The following is a 22,773-nucleotide window of genomic DNA, read 5'->3' as shown; positions in this document are numbered from 1 at the left end:
TAACTGCCCCTTCCTAAGACCCCTCTCCCTAACTGCCCCCCAGGACCCTACCTCCTACCTGTACCCTGACTGCCCAAAACCTTATCCACCCCCCCAGAAAGTCCCCCCCGAACTCCCGACCCCCCCCCCCCCGCTCCTTGTCCCCTGACTGCCCCCTCCTGGGATCCCTGCTCCTAACTGCCCTCCAGAACCCCACACCCTACCTAAGCCTAAGTGGTGTCAAGTTTCAGGAGAGAGGAGGGGGGAAGTGAAGGAAGGGCTCTGGCTCTGGCTGTTGGAGCCCAGGCTGCTCTGTAAGCCACGCACATGCTCTGTATGGGGGGGGAGGAGGGGAAGTCCGGACATTGACAAATTCCCCCCGGACGCTATTTTTAACTCGAAAAAGCCGGACATGTCCGGGGGAATCCGGACGAATGGTAACCCTACACAAAAACAATGAGGAGTCCAGTGGCACCTTAAAGACTAACAAATTTATTTGGCATAAGCTTTGGTGGGTTAAAAAACTCACTTCTTCAGATGCATGGAGTGAAAATTACAGATACAGGCATAGATATACTAGTACACGAAGAGAAGGGAGTTACCTTCCAAGTGGAGAACCAGTGTGGACAAGGCCAATTCAGTCAGGGTGAATGTGGTCCACTCCCAATAATTGATGAGGAGGTGTCAATACCAAGAGAGGGTAATCAATTATTGGGAGTGGACCATATCCACCAGACTCCTCGTTGTTCCTATCAGATCAGTATATCCTCAGCACTCGGGGTGGGGAGGTGGGATTTTTCACACCCCTGAGTGGGGCAATTAAACCCATGTAAGGCCAGTTATACACTACATACTTCGGTATAACTACATCACTCAAGGGTGTGAAAAATCCAGCCCTGCCTCCATGATGTAGTTATACTGACCTTAACCCCCGTGTAGATATAACTACCGCCTCTCGCCAAGGTGGAGTAACTAAGCCAACGGGATAGCTCTCTCCCATCGGCTTAGAGCGTCTTGACCAGAGGCACTACAGTGACACAGCTGCATTGGTGCAGCAGCTCTGATGCAAGTTTGTAGTGTAGCCCTGCTCTAAGTTTATAGTGTAGACCTGGCCCTGGAGTTTGGCAGTAACTGCATGGCTTACTGGTGTCCATGCCCCTAAGCGATGTACCTATACTGGCATACATTTGTAGTGTAGGGCCAGCTCTACACTATAAACGTACATTGGTACAACTACCTCGCTCGGGATGTGAAAAATCCATGCTCCAGAACAACTTAGTTATACCTAGAGCCCTGCAAATCTGCAGATATCTGGGGATATCCATAGATGCAGATATCCGTGGACCATGTTTGTGGATCATGGATGTATGTGGATCCAAATTTTATATCTAGAGCCCTGCAAATCTGCAAATATCTGCTTTATGTATATGTTGGCGGATCGCAGATCGGATGCAGATACAAGTTTTGTATCTGTACAGGACTCGTGTAGACATGACTGTGTCTGCAGTAGAGCTTCTCCCATCAACATAGTTACTACCTCCTGTAGACTTTATAAACCACCAAGTATATAAGCATTGGCATCATAAAATCTCAATAAATAATTGTGACGGGTTGGATCACAGAAACCCCCTTGGGAGCTGCGACCTAATGTGCAAAGACTACCCCTGCTTCTGTTTTCCCTGCCAGCTCAGGACTCCAGCACCCTGTCTTGTTGAGCCAGACACTCCCATCTGCTCCAACACAGACCCAGGGTCTGAATCACTGTCCCAAAGCTGCAAGTTTACCTGAAAACAGCTCACAGAAGTGTGCTTGTCTTTAGCACTCAGATGCTCAACTCCCAATGGGGTCTAAACTCAAATAAATCCGTTTTATCCTGCATAAAGCTTATGCAGGGCAAACTCATAAATTGTTCGCCCTCTATAACACTGATAGAGAGATATGCACAGTTGATTGCTCCCCCAGGTATTAATACATACTCTGAGTAAATTACTAAATAAAAAGTGATTTTATTAAATACAGACAGTAGGATTTAAGTGGTTCCAAGTAGGATTTAAGTGGTTCCAGACAGAACAAAGTAAGTCACCAAACAAAATAAAATAAAATGCGCAAATCTATGTCTAATCAAACTAAATACAGATAATCTCAACCTCAGAGATGCTTCAGTAAGTTTTTCTCAGACTGGACACCTTCCAGGCCTGGGCACAATTCTTTCCCCTGGTACAGCTCTTGTTCCAGCTCAGGTGTTAGCTAGGGGATTCTTCATGATGACTCCTCTCTCCCTTTGTTCTATTCCACCCCTTTATATATCTTTTGCATAAGGTGGGAATCCTTTGTCCCTCTGGGTTTCCACCCCCCCTCACTGGAAAAGCACCAGGTTAAAGATGGATTCCAGTTCAGGTTACATGATCACATATCACTGCAAGACTTCATTGCCCACTTGCCAGCACACACATATACAGGAAGACTAACAGGTAAACACAGTCATCTGCAGGCAATGGTCCTGGTTAATGGGAGTCATCGAGATTCCAAACCATCATTAATGGCCCACACTTTACATAATTACAATAGGCCCTCAGAGTTATGTTTTATATTTCTAGTTTTAGATACAAGAGTGGTACATTTCTACAAATAGGATGATCACACTCAGTAGATTATGAGTTTTGTAATCATACCTTACAAGAGACCTTTTGCACGAAGCGTATCCCAGTTACATTATATTCACTTATTATTATGTTTTTATAAAACCATATAGACTGCACAACGTCACAATAATATCTAAGGGATAGTTTAAAATATTGTTTATTTTGTTTTTAAAAATGAGCTCTCCTACCTTACGAGTTTGGGTTGGGAAAAAAAATTGGAAGGGAAAGTAATAGAAAAAAAATCAACCCACCAAAAAAGAAGGCACAAAAAAAAAAAAAAGATATTGAACTATTTTGAGGCAATTTATTCAGTACCGATACTACGTGCCTCACAATGAAACCAAAACAGTTAAGAAGCATTTGGAATATTAGCCTGTAGGATAAGACTGGGGTGGTCCAATGAGACAAGAAAACAAAGGCAGACACACAGGACTCATGAAAGAAGTGAATGGACTCCTACTGAAGAGGGCAAGCAGAAGTGTATCAAAGACTCTGTAAAGGAGAAAAGGAAGACACTGTTGTATTTCTATGAAACCACTACACAGAAACCAACAGTACTTTTGTATGGGCCTGATCCAACACCAACTGAAGTCAATGGAAAGACTCTAGTTGACTCCAAGAGGCATTTAGATCAGGTCCTATGTGAACGGAGTGTGATTCTGGTGATTTTGGTATCCTTTTATTATATTGTGCTTAGATTTGTGAAATAAATAATGAACAAAAAGCTTATTTCTCTATGATAATTTAGGTAATTAAAGAGATAATTAAAATCAAGTGTTACAACATACTGCTAAGAGTTGGCTTCATCCAAAACCAATTCTCCAAAGACTTCTGAATTGTTACAATATCACTGCACAAAAAGCACAAAACAAGGTTCCCAATCTGTTCCGTACATTATAACACACTTTCACGTCCAGCCTGCCATAATCAAAAGCCTGGAGAAACAGATGGCTCTTTGATCTTACTGCATGTACCTGTCTGAAAGTGCTTGTGTTAGTGCTCACACCCACTTTCAAGGTGAAAGATGAAGAAATTCTATTAACAAAGCCAGACCCTAATTGTGCCCACTGATATTTATGTGTAATTGAAATGTTCACGGTGCCAACATAGAGCAGGATCAGTGCAGATAAAGAAGTAGTGCCATGCTTCACTGTCCAATGGGAAAAGGGACAGTGGATTTGGGTGGCAAAGGGGTATCTGGCTTCCAGAACTGAGCATAGTGTGTGGAGCAGAAATGATTGTGAGGCATCCAGGACTTTTGAGTCTGTGCCCTAACAGTAGTTGATTTGGAAATGCCATTTCTGATATATGAGAATATGATACATGCTTTTTTTGCCATATATAACTCAGGAATGGTTTGGACTTGACACTGGAAATGTATTTGGAACAGGACCAGTTTTATATGTGAGTTTTGGGGCTGTCTATTTTGGAGGCTAATTGCTGAATTAGGAATGTCTCAACAATCCATTGGGCTTGACAGGCGCCTGCACTGGGCAAGCTAATGACTCAGTTCTATAAGGTGCAGAATGCTGATGAGTAATTCTATTGACCTCAATGAGACTTACTCATGTGCTTAAAGTAAATTGACGGGACTACTCATGGGCTTAAAGTTAAGCATGTGCATAATGCTTTGCTGAACTGGGGCACAAGTCAGGAGCAACTCCACTGAACTCATTAGAGTTACACTGGTGTAAATGAAAGCACCTTAAATACCTTTGATTTTGAAGATCTGGGCTTTAGTGTCTCAGGCTAATGCCCACTGATTTCAGTGGGAGTTAGGCACCTAAATACTTTTGGGGCTATAAAATCATGACTATGTGGAGAAAGTAAATGAGGAAGTGTTATTTTCTCCTTCTCATAACATAAGAACAAGGGGTCACCAAATGAAATTAATAGAAATCAAGTTTAAAACAAACCAAAGGAAGTTTTTCTTCACACAATGCACAGTAATCTCTGGAACTCTGCCAGAGGATGTTGTGAAGGCCAAGACTATTACATGGTTAAAAAAAGAGCTAGATAAATTCATGAGGATAGGCTATTAGCCTCTGATTGCCAGAAGTTGGGAATGGGTGACAGGAGATTGATCACTTGATGATTAACTGTTCTTATTCCCTCTGAAGCACCTGGCATTGGCCACTGTTGGAAGACAGGATGCTGGGCTAGATGGACCTTTGGTCTGACCCAGTATGGTCGTTCTTATGTTTTGAGCCTCTGTGCCTCCGTTCCCCCTTTGTAAAATGGGGATAATGGTACTTCCCCGCCTGCGAGAGTTGTGGCGAGGATAAAGATGTTAAAGTCTGAGAGGTGCTCAGATGCTATAACATAGGGGCCCTATAGGTGCCTGAGCTAAATGTCTGCAGAAAACCTGAAAGAAAACCCTTCCCTCATTCAGCTAAGAGGGTTTCTAACCTAGAAGCCGGATGCTAATGGTTTAAATGCCAGATTGATCATTATTTTACTGCTGATTAAAGCACACAAGAAAGAAGGACGATTCTGTTGTGAGGAGCTGCACCAGCTTCTAGATGTGATCTCTCATTTTGCTATCATGACTGGATAGCTCTTGGTTTAAGGGGTAGAGTACTGCCATTTTTTTTCCTATTGGACTCCTGGGTCCAGGATGCCAGCAGGGAGGAACAGAGCCTAGGGGTCATCTAAGCAGCACTAAGGCAGCGCAAAGCCTGAGGATTCCAGAAGAGCATCCTAACCCCAGCAATAATCTCCCTGTGTGTCTGCACAGTACCCAGGGCTGGCTCCAGGCACCAGCGCAGCAAGCAGGTGCTTGGGTAGCCAACGGAAAGGGACGGCACATCCGGGTCTTCGGCGGCAATTCGGCGGCGGGTCCCTCGGAGGGAAGGGCCTGCCACCGAATTGCTGCAAAAGAATGAAGCGGCAGCACTAGCGCAGTCACCAAAGTGCCACCGATCGCGTCTTTTTTTTTTTCCGCCGCTTGGGGTGGCAAAAACACTGGAGCCGGCCCTGACAGTACCTAGAACAACAGGTACCTGATGCAACTGGGAACCTCTGGATGGAACCTCAGCACCTGTTTAATGAGGTACAGGAAAGAGTTTGGCTGAAGTTCCATTTGGGGACATAATCATCTCACCAAAAGTCCTCTGGAAGTTTACTCAAACAAAATGACTCACATGCTTTGCTTGTAAACCCATTGAGCTTTTGAGGCTGGACTGTCATTACAGCTATTAGCAAGCATGTTACCAGTATCACATATGTAAGGAGAATTTCAGGCAATACAAAGGCAGCAGAGGGACCTAGCAGAAAGAGTGAATTGAACCAGAATGAGAAGTGTTAGAAGTGGTTCCTCTGGCTTAGTAATGTCGAATGTCTAATAGAGATCTAGGTGTTAAAGGCACAGAAAGCCAGAGGAGCACCGAATGAGACACTTGCTCTGCTTGGGCCTTCTAGTGTGGTGGGGAATTTATATCCCTGCTTCTCCTTGTTGGCCAGTAGATTTTACCAACAAAAGCTATTGATCAGCTAAGGGAACATTAGATCTAAAATAACCTGTCAAGGTCAATTGACGTGTGTTTGACCATATGCGGTGGAGCTGTAGCCGTGTTGATCCCAGGATATTACAAACACAAGGCAGGTGAGATCATATCTTTCATTGGATTAACTTCTCACCAACAGAAGTTGGTCCAATAAAAGATATGACCTCATCCACCTAGTGTTTGACCATCAGAAAAGCCCAGAACCGGATGGATAAGAAGGCTGAACGTAGCCTTTGTGGTCACCTATAACTGACCCTCCTTGGCCCATCAGCGATGTTTTAATCCAGGTCTAAGCATGAGCCTTTATCTCTTGAGCTAAAGGACCCAGCCCTCTAGTGGGAAGAAATATCATGCTCATAAACTGCTCTTATGTACGAGCCTCTAGATGGGCACAGAGATGCACACTCTCCTGGTGTGAGTTACACACCACAATCACACCTACACCTCCCCAGCCTGCCTGGTCTGGCATTCATAGGATGATCTCCCTCTGTCCTGGGCAGTGTTGAACTTGCTCCTTTGTTTGGCTGTGGGTTTCTTCCCCCTCTTCAGGTTCATTCATTCTGCATCATTCATTTCCTTACACTCTGAAACCTGCTAATCTATAGTTCCTCTCAGAGCCAGTGTAATTTACTTAGATTACAACCTCTTTGGGGCAGGAGCTTTCTTTTTGTTCTGTGTTTGTACGGCAATGGGGTCCTGGTCCTTGACTGGGGTTCCTATACATACATATTTAATATACAAAATAAATAATAATTTCCACCTTCTTCTTGCATCCAGAGCAGAGCAGCTGCATACACCAGGAAAGAAGAGACACACACCAGCCCATGAGTCTAGGCACTGAGCCATCTCCAGCTCTCCCCTTAGGAGAATAGCAAACCCACCAGAGGTAGCAACACTCAGAACTGTAGGAAGCTTGGTGGAATCACAACTGACACATCCAGACTAAGCAACTAAAGCTTCTACTATCAGATGTATCCCGTGGCACTTTAATCATCTAAGGTGCTACTGATAACACGAGTAAGGGCATTTATTTAATTACATGACTTTTATCTTGATAAGTGTCCCATTCAACTACAGCCTCATGACCATGGTATTGTATCCTACTGCAGGAGCATAGGAGTGATCAGATTTACTCACACAGGCCCCGGGGTAGTGCAAATGGCACGGCCCTGCACCTGCAGGAGCAGCTGTGCACTACAGGGTGGATTCACCCTGGAAGAGGGCAGGCAGTGGTAGGAAGATGGGCAGAGAGCAAGATGAATGTGGGAAGACTTAGGAGACCTGGGTTCAACTCCCTGCAGACCTTCTTATTGGAAGTGTAGCTTGCTAAGCCAGTTTGCAGCAGCCTCATCAGTCCAGTGCAGAGCCCTCAGACCACCATCAACTCTGGCCAGAGGGCAGTCATCAGTGATGTGAGATTGTCTGTCTTTGGCCAAAGGTGGGGTCCTCTTATTGGCCCCAGGTGTGAAGGCTGTCTCCACATTGACCCTGGCCAGTTCAAAACCAGTTCAGAAGGATCCGTGAGCGGCATGGAAAATCAAAGCCGGGCCCGCGTATGGTCGGGTCAGTTATAAGAGACTGATTTCTGATGTCAGCTGCAGACAGTTTTTGATGACAGAGAAATCTGGGCAGGGCAAGTGGGCCCCTCAACGACAAGCACGTTCTTGGGCTGTCAAAGAGGTCTGTGTATTGTGGTGGGCTCAGGGCCAGAGAAGTACCTTAGACAGAACAATTCTGGCCGCTGCTCCATCTGAGCCCCTGTGCTGGAGACTGACTGGGAAATGGGCTCTGTGCCCCATCGGTAAATGGGGATAACAACACCCCCTCTTAGGGTGACCAGACAGCAAGTGTGAAAAATCGGGATGGGGGGTAATAGAAACTTATATAAGAAAAAGTCTCAAAATCGGGACTGTCCCTATAAAATCAGGACATCTGTTCACCCTACCCCCTCTCTGTGTCTAGGCTATTTACTGTGCATGTGTTACCCAGTCCCTCCCTCTGCTGAGCTGTATGGAAAGGAATCTGACAGGTACTGAGCAACTCACATTAGAGGGAGATTGCCCAGGGGAATTAACATGTTCTCTGGAGTGAAAGCCAACCTCCCATGGCAGCGCGAGGAGGAATAACTATCTGGCAGACGGGGTATGAGCTGAGAACTGGCTCTGAGAAAGGGGATTTTAGTGGGTGTCTTGCCACTTTGTGATTTGTAGTCCCACTCCTATCATACAGAGATGGCTCTAGGCTGTATTACTCCTGTTGCTATCTGAGGGTACATCTACACTACAGGGGGGAGTAGATTTAAGATACGCAAATTCAGCTACGTGAATAGCATAGCTGAATTTGACGTATCGCAGCTGACTTACCCCGCTGTGAGGACGGCGGCAAAATCGACTTCTGCGGCTTTCTGCCGGCGACGCTTACTCCCACCTCCGCTGGTGGAGTAAGAGCGCCGATTTGGGGATCGATTGTCGCGTCCCGATGGGACGCGATAAATCGATCCCCGAGAGGTCGATTTCTACCCGCCGATTCAGGCGGGTAGTGTAGACCTAGCCTAAGATGGCTCAAGATTGTCCCACTACGAAGGGGGATTTGAAAGACATGGGAGCTCCTTTTTCCTACAGATAATCACAGGGACTAAGAAACCAGGGATTTTGGGAGTGTTTCTTGGGCAATACAATCCTATTTGTTTTCCCACAATAGATTCTAAATTAAAAGTTGAAACGTATTGCATTTCATGTTCTTTCCTTTACAAATCTTCTCTTCTCTGTTATCAGTTTAATTAAATAACGTATTTATCATTTTGGTGCATCATTTCTATTAGAAAGAGTTTGGAAAGATTTACTACAGAGTAAGACCAATAGCCAGGTATTAGCTGAACTTGTACTATACACAATCTTTCGGGAAGGGACTGCCTCTTCATGTGTTTTTATACACAATAGACCCTGCAGTACTATTACTGCAACTAAATAATATAATTAAAAGAGCTGGTTGAGAAATTATTTTCCCACAAAAAAGTTTCAGTGAAAACAAATTATTTGCTTCAAAAATGTTTGGAAATTCTTTGGATTTTCATTGAAAAAATCAAAATACTGCAAACTTGAGAACTGAAACAATTTTGATTTTCTGCTGTAAACATTTTTTATTTTTTGGAGGTTTATTTATTTTTTAAAGAAAAGCAGATTTTTTTTTTTAATTTCTTTGTTGTTGAAAAAGGAATTTTCCAAAATTTAAATGGCATATTTTCACACAATAATAAATAATAATAATGATGTTGATGCACAGAATAAGCAGCAGACTTGACTTTGCTTTCACTGGACATACTGTCTGAAATCCACAGGCAAAGAGATCGAATACTTACTAATTCTTAGTTTCTCTGGTTGACAAAATGGGACAATTAAGCCCCATCCTGAGACAGCAGCAAACACCAATACAACCACAGAAATTCTCAGACTATCTTGCAATACAGGTGAAATACCTAGAGAATGAATCCAAAGGTAATGGGAAAGCTGAAGAAACTCAATAAAAAAAGACATCACCACCTCTTGATAGTCAAGTTGGGGCAGCCCGGCAGGATTGTGAGATGCTGGAGCTTTGGGTTCTCTTTTAGACCAAGTCCTATTTATTCCCAGTTCTTTACTGAAAGAATAAAGTTCATAGTCATCAGAGATGACAGGCTCTGTTTATGGTGTGACCACCCATTTAGTCTGGCTGTGGACACCTCTTGTCCAAAGGCACATTATAATTAGTCAGCTGGGCCTTGCTGGTCATGACACAGCTATGCATCAGCAACCAATCATGCACCCCTCGGATTTCATCATTGGGGCACAAATAAAAAATGATATGTACATTATATTTAATTGAGAAGGGGTGGAACTTTGATGGTGCAGAAACAGAAAGGCAGGTGGTAGGGGAATCGGGGTGAAGGGTGTGAGAGTTTTAAACTGCCCTAAGGAATTTGGCTGCCCTTTCAGCAACAGCTTGTGGTCCTATCAGCCCCTTGCCAGTGGCAAAGGAATGGATCAATAGTCCACATTTTATTTTTAGAAAAGAAAGTGAATTTAAACTGGCAGCTGGGCCACAAAGTGCCACTGAAAGACTTGCCAGGCTTCTGGGGACAGGACATGGGAGAAGAGTCCAAATCAGCCAGTGAGCCTTAGACAAGGAGAGCTGGGCTAACAAAAGCAGTTACTTGCAATGGTCAAATTCAGTGAGGATTCCTGCCAGCTGATCTCATTGCTGACATTGCAGGAATAGGAGCCACAGTCTGATTTCTGCCCTTCTGGTATGTTCAAAATCCTGAGATTTTTGGAGAGGCGGAAATCTCTCTCCTGTGGAAGGGGCTTCCCATCCTTCTTCCAAACAATAGTGTCCACTCTACCCTCTGACGCATCACAGAATAACTGTACCAGAAGAGAATTGCTCCATATCTGAGGTCGGGACACAGGCTCTGGGAAATGTACAGAATACACAACACTTCTTTAGTATTTATCTTATAGCACTTTTAAATGTTTGGTTTAGGGTCACACTTACAATGTAAGTTATAATCTTAAGTTTCTAATGATATTGCTACATTTGCCCTTGCTTACGCATTAGTATAGTCCTGTAAGAAGCCCCAACAATACAGAATTTCAGCAAATATTATGGTAGCAGTAGTGGTCAATTGCTGTTTTTGTATTACTTGGGTTACATTGTCAGAGTGTCTAGCAGGGCATTTATACCATATTCAGAAAATGAAAATAATAAGATATGTGTACAAATTTTTTTAGATTTCTAGGTAATTAAATAATAAATTACTAATCTTATGGATCATTGAAAGCTGTGATGCGATATATATAGTACAAAACAATTATATAAAGACACACAGCTACTAAAAGTTTACAAAGTAAGACAAACTATGGGAGAGCAATGGTTAGGGCCAGTGCAAATGGTTAGAGATATTGTATTCTTTTAACTCTCTCCATCAGCACTGGGGTCTCTGCTTAGAAAACAGGCCCACTAACTAATACGGGAATTTAACTCCCATAATTGTCGATGGCATTTTTGCAACTGATTCCCTGTGCACTGTATTAAGTCTCCAATGTTTTTCAATACAAGAGATGGCAAAGCTGTTCTGCATGTGGCCAGCAAGGGGCACTCTGAAACCAGAGCACAGCGGCTTCCGCAGTCCCTGAGCTGAATGAACACAGCACCGCACTGACAACTTGTTGCCCCCATTCTGGGACTCAGAGATCCTCTCCCACCCCAGCCACCCAGGGAGGTAGCTCAAAGCAGTATCATACACAGCTTCCATCATTTGCAGGTAGGGTGACCAGATGTCCCGATTTTATAGGGACAGTCCTGATTTTTGGGTCTTTTTCTTATATGGGTTCCTATTACCCCACACATAGAATCATAGAATATCAGAGTTGGAAGGGACCTCAAGAGGTCATCTAGTCCAACCCCCTGCTCAAAGCAGGACCAATTCCCAGCTAAATCATCCCAGCCAGGGCTTTGTCAAGCCGGGCCTTAAAAACCTCCAAGGAAGGAGACTCCACCACCTCCCTAGGTAATGCATTCCAGTGTTTCACCACCCTCCTAGTGAAATAGTTTTTCCTGATATCCAACCTGGACCTCCCCCACACCACCTGTCCCGATTTTTCACATTTGCTGTCTGGTCACCCTATTTGCAGGCCACAGCTAAGTCTGCCAGTGAGCGTCTCTTTTGTGTCTGGCTGAAATCATTACAGCTCTTCTCACTGCACTGAACTCTGATCCCTTCATCGGGGGCCTCTTCGCTAATATACTCACAAGCACACATACGAGGACTAAAACCATCTCCTCTGTGTCATTCACTTACTGAGAACTTCCAGCAGGATTCTCCTGGCTTCATTTTCTACCATATTGATCGTTGCTGCATAGATCCCATTGTCTGTCTCGCACATTTTCCAGCAAGAGGGATCCATTGGCTGGATAGAAAATGACTCTTCCTCCAGAGGGTGCATGGGCAGTTGGATCTGGTGAACCTTTGTGGTACTGCACAATGAAGTGGGACGCGGTGCCATTTAGATATTCCCACTGCAGGAACGTCATCCCCTTTATGTTGTCTGGTGCAGGCAGAAGCACTGAGGATCCCACAGCTGCAGCTTTTCTCTCTAGGGTTCCCTCTGCTTCAGCTGCCCCTTGGAAAATCAGCAACAGCACTGGGCAGAAAGGGAATAGAAGCCAGAGATGAAAAAGCCTGCAAGTTTTTTTTTTTTATGTTTAAAGACCCCCAGGGAATACAACGATCATGCCAGGGGGACATGCTGCACCAGTGGATGTACAAGTTGCTAGCTGAGAGCATTTATAAATGGTTCATAACCCCTAACATATTTCCAGCTGTCACCCATACTCCCCTCTCGTGAGAGTGTGAAAAAACGGAGTGCCCTCCATGGGAGCTGTGGGCGACCGGCACCTCCGCAAACCAAGGCATTTTCATGCAGGTGCTTGTCGGGGGGAAGTCCCCTGAGAGTCTTTTCCAGCCTCAGTTACTGACCACCACACCACCAGGTGTACTTCACCACCAGTGTGCTTTATTACATCCCTTCCACAGGCCGCAGCCTGCAGTGTTATGTACATACTAGTTACAAGCCAGTTTCCCCCCCTTGCTTTGGGAAAAGGGCACAGCATCATTATTGACACCAGCCAGCCCTGCCTTCCTTCAGCCTCCCTCCTCTCCTCCCCAGCACTGCCGTCTGGTTTGCCAGTACAGTCCTGGCTGCTGGAACTACTTCTGCCCTATCAGCCCTCAGCTATATCTCTACTCAGTTAATTGGCACCCTTGGCCAACTGCCTGTCTTCCAGTCAGTTCCTAGTTAACGTACACCTGGGGATTTGAGTGACAGGCAGCCGGGTCAGCTCCTAGCTCAGCACTCCCCGTTACAGTGTCTAAAGACAGAGGTAGGTGCCTAGCCTTACGCGCTGAAATTTGAAAATGATAGTGTAAGTGACTTGGCCAATGCCACACAGTGACTGACAGACACTTGATCAACACTTAGGATGTTTTCCCTGGGTATTTATGAGTCTTTCCTCTCTCTCTCTCTCTCTCTTTTTTTAAAAACATTTTTAACCCTTGCTACACATAGAAGAGGTTTATTTCCAACCCGTGCCTGTTTTCCCAGCTCATTCCTACAGCTGGGCATATATTTGTGCTGGACCCTCTTTTTGTTCATTCCCCGGTGAACTGAATGTGTGCCTGTTGTTCCCTGTGCCCCCAGGCCTTTCACGGCCTGGCCTGTAGCACATTTAGGGTTAGACCTGGTTGAAAAATGGTCCAAAAAATCATGAAAAATTCTAATTTTTTTAAAAGACGTTTGGATCCTGTGACAACAGTGGGATGGAAAAACTTGCTGCTGTTGCCTTAATGCTGCTGCATCTGAAGTCCTGGGGTTTTCAAAGGAGTGGGCGGGGGCAGGGGGGAATTCAGATCTGCATGATTTTCCAGCAAGGGTGAAAGACATGCCAAGGCCTTGAAGTGGAGCATTTTTCTTACTCTGCTTTATGAGCTAATGCTGTTTGCTGTGACAGTTCATGGTGTGGCATTTTTTAGGATGCTTCTTAGGGATGCTCACTAAGGATGGGGAGGGATAGCTCAGTGGTTTGAGCATTGGCTTGCTAAACCTAGGGTTGTGAGCTCAATCCTTGACGGGGGCCATTTAGGGATCTGGGGCAAAAATCTGTCTGGGGATTGGTCTTGCTTTGAGCAGGGGGTTGGACTAAGTGACCTCCTGAGATCCCTGACATTCTATTAGCTGGAAAGGAGAACATTAGATATTTAACGTATAAGCCAGATGCTCAGCTAGTGTAAATGCAGGAAACCTTGTTGACTTCAATAGAGTTGTGTCCATGTACTCCAGCAGAGGGTCTGGCTTGCTAGGAATTTTCAGGCAGGGAAGAAGGGGATCATTAGTAGAACCCCCTATGGCTGTGGAGACAATGGCCAAAATCAAATCCCCTGGCACAGATGATATCATGGAAACATGCTTTCATCCTGAATACACATGGCCCCAAAACAGCTGTTTTGTATCCAGATGGTATGTAGTCTACCCAAATTAAACGTTTATATTGTGGAACACTGATGGCCAGATCCTCAGCTGGTGTTAATTGATTCATTACTTTACTGCATCCAGGTTGAATTTAAGCTGGGATTGTGCTGCCCAATCCCCTAGTGCACTTAAAGTCATTCGGATTCACACACAATCCTTCTATTCCCAGGGGCATCGGTTTATGATAATTCTATTTCCTGGCACCTGATTAGCTTTTAAACCAAAACAAGACTTTGCCCCTTACTCCTTGGTTACTTAATTTCCTTAATAGCCTTGAATAGTAGGTTGGAACATATAAAGAGTGTTTTGAAATTCCAAGTAAATTATTTCCATTGGATCATTTTTAGTAATTTTAGTAACTTTTAAAAATATCTAACAGGTTCTTCACATATGCCTGGATCTCCCGGTGGTAGCAATGAGAGATTTGTGCATAGAAAGAAAGCAAAATATTTGAGTTGGGAGCCATCCTTTGGCTCGAAGAGAAGTATTGATTATTATAGTCTCAGTGATTTATTATTATTATTATTATAGTACATGAACATAATGAACATTAGTATTCAGTTTAGCACAAAATAAGATAAACTGGTTAATTATGTGCAGCTTTTATGGCTGTAATATCCAAGGTCCATCATAGACTCCCATACACAGCACACTAGTTGTGTGGCATTTTAAACAGGTGCTTTCAGCAACAAGCATAACACTGATATCAAAACATCTCTCTGCTGTTTTAGGTGCTGATCCTGCAAAGACTTATGCTTGGGTTTAAGATTAGGCATGTGAATAGTCCCACTGAATTCAATTTGCATGCATATAAATTGAACACTTGTGTAAGACTTAGCAGGATTGGGGTATAGTTTTGTACAGACCAACTATCCTTGTGCTCCAGCTCATTCTACCTTTGAACAAAGCAGCAGAAGTTCTTAGCTATTTGTCCTTGTCTTGTCCCAGCAAATAAATTTGCGGTGTAGGGATATTAAAGAAGGTACTAACAGTGATTCCCCCAAGTGACAGTTCTCCCCTCCCCATAATTTGTCCCCCACACTTTAAAATCCAACAGTTTCATCAAGTACAAAAATCTCTTGGGTCTTCTGTTAAAACTTGTAAACTACTGTCTGTAGAAACCATTGATTGTATCTGTCCTGTGAAAGATACTTTATTACTATGTAAAACTTACAAACAAGTTAATTGACTTTGTTCTTGAAGTAATTGATACAGTGTAAACAAACGCTATAAGCCGTTAAGTGACTTTCACTTCATTGTAACAGCAACGGCTCCTAGGAACAGAACCCCACCCTCTGTGATTAAAGGGCCGGGAGTCTCAAATGAATTAGCACACACCCCGAAAGTGGTGAAGACAGTAAATTAAAATATGGTTAAGATATGGAATGTATGTTGATGAATGCTTGATGTACATGAATGGTTAGGGAGGTGCCATCCTAAAAAGGGAGTATCCATCGGCCGAAGACAGTGTCAAGTGGACCACCAGACAATCCCCGGAGGGTAAACTGGGATCCACCCCATCACCTGGAAGGATGAGAAACACAAACTGTGGACAGTGTGGAGCCACCAGGAATGTGCCACTTTGGACAGTGTGGAGCCACCAGGAATGTGCCATCTGCTGTTTGAGTCAGCAACAGCAGGATGAAACAGTTCCCATAGACTAACATAGGAATTAATTCCTATAAGAATGGACTCTAAAGACTGAGGACTTTGAGTCTCTGTTTCTGCTGCCAATCTCCAGGAGCATCAGGTGCACCTGACATGGACTTGGCTCCATCCTCATGACCAAGATACCTGGCCAGTAACTTGGCATGAGCAATTTCTAGGCTGGTAACTATAACACCTATACAGAACTTGAATGAATGATTCTGTGAATGAATATATATATATATATATATGTGTGTGTGTGTGTGTGTGTGTGTAAGGAATAAGTAGTGATAGGAATAAGTAGTCAAACAAGGTTGTTTACTTTTATCTTTTGCTTTATTATATTTACAATAAATGTGGCATCTTTGCCTTATCCATCTTAATAAGATCCTGCTGGTTTTTATTCTATTGGTATAACATCTGGACCAATAACTAGGAGCCTGATCCTGTCAATAGCCTTTTAAAATAATCACACATATAAAATAAAATTGAGGGCCCCATCCTCACCTGGTGCAAACTGGCATAGCTCCGAAGGCGTCAAAGGGATTCCACTAATTTACACCCGCTGAGGGTCTGGCGCAGTGTTGAGCCCATTGGAGCTGCACCCGAGGATGGCCCAGCAGAGACACTTTACCTGCAAAGAATGTGCAGCTTTTCCTGAGTAACTCCGGGAAGAGGCAGATCAGCATCTGTTGGGGGAAAAAACAGTTTAAACTGCATTGGCTTTAAAGTAATAACCCATGCAAAAGTCAAAAGAAATTTTAAGGCAACCACAGCAGATGTGAGCAAACAATAGGACTATAATTTATACACAGAGTGAGATTTCCGGAGTCACATAAAGGGTTTAGATGGCCAGATCCTCTTCATTTGGGTGTCTGAAAATCTGAGCCTAAATACAACCCCAGACCCCAACTGATCTAGCCTATTTCTACACCCCTCCCTCAAGTCATAACTTACTGTTTTCCTCCCATCTTTTCCTCTCCTCTCTCCCGTCTTTCTCTTCGGCTTGCAGTGGAGCACTAGATCTGCAGACTTGTGGCTCGCTCTCTGATTTCCAACGCCCAACCTTAGCATTGTGTGTTTCTCTGCACTGACTAGGGTGACCAGATCACCCAAGTCAAATATCGGGATGTGGGGGGAGGGGTGGGTGGTGCGGGGGGGGCGTGGCGGAGGGGGGCAAAAAAACCACCCTTCCGCCACAAGTGCTGGAGGGAGGCCCGGGAGACACAGGGGAAGCGCGGGGCCAGTTTGAGTGAGAGTCCGTCCTGGCCCCGAGCAGGCAGGACTCAGTTGGGTGGTAGGGAGAGGAGGGGGGCGGCCCGCGGTGCCAGGCGGCGGCTGTTCTCCCCCCTGGGCAGCGGGACTCGGGAGCCGCCACTGCTGGAGCTCCCACTGCCGCGGGGGGAGGAAGCGGCCGATGGCCAAGCTCGGCGGCTGCGGCTCTGGTGCCCGGGCCGAACCCCCCAAGCCGGGGACTGTTGCGGGGACCCAGCAACGCCCATGCTGCGCCCAGCCCCTGGCCAGTCGCATCTGGGCTGCTGCCCAGCTGGTACTATCCCACGGCGGCCCTGGAGTGGGGGCAGCAGGCCCCAGCCCCTCCGGCCCGCTCGGGTCCCGCAGGGGAACGAATGGGGCTGGGCTGCCAATGCCTCCGCCCCAGGGCCACCGCGCGATAGCACCAGCTGGGCAGCAGCCCAGATGCGACTGGCCAGGGGCTGGGCTGGGCGCAGCGTGGGCGCTGCTGGGTCCCCGCAGCAGGCCCAGGCTCAGGGGGTTCGGGCCCGGGCGCCAGAGCCGCAGCCGCCGAGCTTGGCCATCGGCCGCTTCCTCCCCCGGCGGCAGTGGGAGCTCCAGCAGCGGCTGCTCCCGAGTCCCGCTGCCCGGGGGGGGGTGAGAACAGCCGCCGCCTGGCACCGCGGGCCGCCCCCCTCCTCTCCCTACCGCCCGACTGAGTCCTGCCTGCTCAGGGCCAGGCCGGACTCTTACTCACCCCGGCCCCGGGCTTCCCCTGCGTCTCCCGGGCCTCCCTCCAGCGCTTGCGGAGGGAGGAGGAAGGGTGAGCCTGGGGAAGAGGCGGGGATTCGGGGAGGGAGCCAATGGGGGAGGAGGGGGTGGAGTCGGGGCGGGGGGGGGGCGCGAGCACTTCCAGGCTCTGGAGCATTTCCTTGTTTGTCCCGCGTCCCGACCGCATGTCGGTCGGGATGCGGGACAAACAAGGAAATATCGGGACAGTCCCGATAAAATCGGGACATCTGGTCACCCTAGCACTGACTCAAACAACAGTGCTGCCAGGAAGCAGGGAGGGGAAGCAAGGGGCTCCAGACTCAATGCAGAGAGAAAGGGCCTGATAGCTATCTGGATCCTGGGGATGGGGTGGGAGCAGAGCTGCATGATCACGGGTGAAGAATGTGTAGGGGGGCAAATCCCACTTCCCCCAAAGAATAATTTGGTAAAACTCTGAATCTTAGTGGAGATTTCCTCCCTCCAGGCTTATTTTCACAGGTATCTCTGGGGGAGCGGCCTGTGGACTTTATGGGCTAAGTCTCTACAGAACCAATTTTATCAATGAAGTCTCTCACACTGATAGCACAGAAGAGTTAGGGTGTCAAGTTGGATAGCTGGGTATACACAGGGGAACTGGATGAACCTTTGCTTGATTCAGTTCTACAGTCTCAATTCCATGCCCAAACAGAAGAATGTGACCCAGTCCAGATTATTCAATTTGGTCAAAGATCAACATTAAGATACATAAATAAGGAACTTTTTATTGAATGAGGTTATATGACTGGTTGTCTGCGATAGCAGGAGGTGGGACTCAATGACCCAGGAGGTCCCTCCCAGTCCTATGTTTATGAGAAGAGCTCTCCAACTAGAGCAGAGGTGAATTTGCCTAATCCCACCACAACATTTGTGGAAGGTACTGTAGAGATACCTTTTTGATTGCACAGAACAGACAGGCTCCTGGCTCCTGAGCTGTCACGTTTCTTGGGTATAGACCCATGTCTATCTACCTCCTGGTCTGTTTTTTTCCCGGGTGTAGAGTTCTCTGCCTACACTGTGATATCCCCAGCAAGCCAGTCTGCCCAAATGTCAAGTGTCTGCACTTAGCTTTCTCTCTGAGAGCTCTGAACAGTGGGATTGCCAGCAGTTATAAGTTACCACACAGCTCTTTATAGGCAAGTACATTTATTCTTAAGGTGAAAGCATTACATAGAAAACACATTTAAAACAATAAAAGTTCCTATACACACACTAGAAACTTACCAAAGGTCACCATTCAGTCTTCTGGGGCCTCAGTAGGCTACAGTCCTTCCAACGCTTCCCTGGAAGGTTTGGGGCTCCCCTTGCACAGAAGGTCCTGTCCATTTGCCGTATGAGAAAAGCAGCCCTGAGTCAATTTAAACTCAGGGTATTTAGCCAAGAAACATTTCTTTGTCTGTTGGTCTCTGGAGAATCCAGTTTGAACCAATATTTTTGAGTCTCTCCAGATGGGGTACTTGTCTGGAGGTGCTACAAGCTGAGTAAATATGCCTAGTCATCTCCCACTGTTCTTCATTCCTGGAGGAACTGTGGTCACCTTCCCCAATGGAATTACATACAGTTCCTGGCCACCAATGATACACAAACTTCATAAAATAAGATCACTCCCACAGATATTGCAAGCCATTGTCATATCTAGGGCCCTATCAAATTCACGGTCAATTTCACAGTCATAGGATTTTTAAAATAGTTAATTTCATTATTTCAGATATTTAAATCTGAAATTTCATGGTGTTATAACTGTAGGGGTCCTGACCCAAAAGGAGGTTTGGGGGGGGCACGGGGTTGCAAGGTTTTTCTAGCGGAGGTCATGGTATTACCACCCTTACTTCTGTGCTGCTGCTGATGGTGGCGCTGCCTTCAGAGCTGGGTGCCCACCCAACTCTGAAGGCAGCGCAGAAGTAAGGGTGGCAATACTGTGACCCCACTACAATAACCTTGTGATTGCCCTCCCACGACCCTTTTATGGGTCATGACCCCCAGTTTGAGAAAGGCTGGTCTCCCCTGTGAAATCAGTATAGTATAGGATAAAAGTACACAAAGGATCAGATTTCATGGGTGAGACCAGATTTCATGGTCCATGACGCATTTTTCACAGCCGTGAATTTGGTAGGGACCTAGTCATATCTGTCACACACACTTTAAACGGTATGTCCTGAAATTCTCTTCAAAACTGTTTAAAGGCTTTTGCTGCTCTGCTTTTTAAATGTCTTTGGGGTGGCGGAAAGCTACATGCTAAGCTAGGGCACCCTCCCTTTCCTTCCCCTCTGCATGCCTGTTTGCTGCTTGCCTCCTCTACAGTTTCAGTTTTGCTGAGGTTGTTGCTGGTAAAGATTTTTCTTTTGGAGCCTGAGGAAGAACGCACACGTGAGCTACCCCAGAGCAGTACATGTCATCATGCTAGTTCATGAGACAGGAAGTACAGTCCACTATCAAAAAACACCAGTGAAACCGACAACAGAAAAGGCTGCAAAAACACAAACTGAAAAATTAAAAGTGATAAAAAATGTTTTCCAGTCATTTTCATTGACAGCTGTCTTAGTTGTTATTTATAACAATCGTTAGGTAGAAATTATTCAGATAAGCACACGGTTTTTCAAGTTGTGGATGTCCCTTTAACTTCTGGAGGCCCAGATTCAGCAAATAGTCTCCCCATCCAGTAGGGGACATAAGAACAGCCATACTGGGTGTGACGTTATCTGATTAAAATATGACCATATAGATCATTGTTGCAACCACTGTTATATATTTGCAACAAATCTTGTACAAAATGTGGCATGTAAGATGTCTATGAAAAGGTTATGATTTGCTGGTTATGATTATGCTATCTGTATGCATGTATCATTTTTGTATTTGAAGTTATGCTCCATCCCTGTTTTCCACTCCCAGCTTCTGGCAAATATAGGCTAATGACGCTATACTTACCTGGATTTCAAATGGTTGTTCCTGGGGTAACTAACAAGGTAGTTAGCCAGCACATCTTGGAGGGACTATTCAAATTAAGTGGCTCATCAAGAAACACTTAATGGACAATAGACCATGGGAGACGCCCATCTACACTGAATGGACTGTCCTGCAGACGCTGTTTGAGGTATAGGTAATGGCTTCTACTGTGTCCAAACCTTTATGCATGGACATGTGACTTGCCCATGTGACTCCAAACACTATCTTGTCACTTGTAATTTTCCACTAGCTGTGCTGAGGGCTTTGTTTGAAACAATGGGTTCCCTCCACATGGCAGAAGATATAAAAGGCCCTGGAAACCCCTCCATTTGTCCTCTATCTTGCTCAAGCCTCTTTTCTTCTCAAGCCTCTGGAATATGAATTTATACTAATGGGAGCTGACTCTCACTTTTCTTTTTCTTTCTTTCTTTCTTTCTTTCTTTCTTTGAATAAACCTTTAGATTTTAGATACTAAAGAAATGGCATCAGTGTGATTTTTGGGTAAGATCTGAGTTATATATTGACCTGGGTGTGTGACTGGTCCTTTGGTATCACAAGAACCTTTTATTTGAAGAGACTGTTTTTTAAAGAACCACACATTTCTAAATCCAGTGTTTTTGGTGGTGATACAAGGACTGGATTACCTAAGGAAAATGCTTTTGTGACTTCTTGCTAGCCAGGGTGGTGAAATAGAAGTTACTTTTGTTGCTCGTTTGGTATATCTTATGGAAGAATAAATACCAGTCTTGGGGTGTATCTGCCCTATTTCTCAGCAGTTTGTCCTGAATTTGGCATCCTCAGTTGTGACCCACTGAAGTACAGTTACACTGGGTCAGACCAATGGTCCATCTAGTGCAGAATCCTGTCATTTGACAGTGGCCAATTCCAGATGCATCAGAGGGAAAGAACAGAACAGGGAAATTATCAAGTGCTCCATCCCTGTTTTCCACTCCCAGCTTCTGGCAAATATAGGCTAATGACACTCAGAGCATGGTGTTGCATCGCTGACCATCTTGACTAATAGCTATTGATGGACTTATCCTCATGAACTCCATGAAGTTCTTTTTTTGAATCTAGTTATTGTTTTGGCATCTACAACATCCCCTACCAGCAAAGAACTTCCTTTCGTTTGTTTTAAACCTGCTGCATATTGATTTAATTGGGTCACCCCTGTTTTTTGTGGTATGTGACAGAGTTAATAACACTTCTGTATTCACTTTCTTCACACCAGTCAAAATTTATAGAACTCTATCATATCCCCTCTTAGTTATCTCTTTTCCAGACTGAAACGTCCCAGTCTTTTAAATCTTTCCTCATATGGCAGCTGTTCCATACTCCATCATTTTTGTTGCCCTTCTCTGTACATTTTCCAATTCTAATATATCTTTTTTGAGATGGAGCGACCAGAACTGCATGCAGTATTCAAGGTGTGGGCGTACCATAGATTTTTATAGAGGCATTATGATATTTTATGTTTTATTATCTATTCCTTTCCTAATGGTCCCTAACAGACTTTTAGTTTTTTTGACTGCCGTTGCACATTGAGCAGATGTTTTCAGAGAACTATCCACAATGACTCCAAGGTCTCTTTCTTGAGTGGTAACAGCTAATTTAGACCCCATCATTTTGTAAATATAATTGGGATTATGTTTTTCAATGTGCATTACTTTAATTTATTAACATTGAATTTCATCTGCCATTTTGTTGCCCAGACAACCAGTTTTGTGAGATCCTTTTGTAGCTCTTCACAGTCTGCTTTGGACTTAATTATCTTGAGTAGTTTTGTATCATCTGCAAATTTTGCCACCTCACAGTTACCTGCTTTTTCCAGATCATTTAGGAATATGTTGAACAGTACTTGTTCCAGTACAGACCCATGGGAGTCACCACTATTTATCTCTCTCCATTCTAAAAACTGACCATTTATTCCTACTCTTTGTTTCCTATCTTTTA

This window comes from Malaclemys terrapin, chromosome 9 (assembly GCF_027887155.1).
Source record: "Malaclemys terrapin pileata isolate rMalTer1 chromosome 9, rMalTer1.hap1, whole genome shotgun sequence".
NCBI lineage: Eukaryota > Metazoa > Chordata > Testudines > Emydidae > Malaclemys > Malaclemys terrapin.
This window is presented reverse-complemented; position numbering follows the sequence as displayed.